The sequence below is a fragment of the Penaeus monodon genome, chromosome 31, assembly GCF_015228065.2.
Source record: "Penaeus monodon isolate SGIC_2016 chromosome 31, NSTDA_Pmon_1, whole genome shotgun sequence".
NCBI lineage: Eukaryota > Metazoa > Arthropoda > Malacostraca > Decapoda > Penaeidae > Penaeus > Penaeus monodon.
Genome location: NC_051416.1, coordinates 2,425,268 through 2,425,506, shown reverse-complemented (window position 1 = coordinate 2,425,506; position 239 = coordinate 2,425,268).

Genomic DNA, 239 nt, shown 5'->3' with positions numbered 1-239 from the left:
TCAGATTAAACGTTAAAATTTGCAGGTGACCTCTATCTTGCTAAACGTAAGGATAGGTGAATTATTTTCGTTTATCGAAAGGTAGGTGAATTCATTCTGGTCATACGTAACGACGAGGTCGGTGAACTTCTGTGCGATTAGTGGCGGACACTTCGCTTTTTTTTCTTTCTTTTTTAAAGGGGGGCGGAAATTATTCGCGACCACGCTCTTCAGTTTATCGAAAAACAAGGGCAACGGCC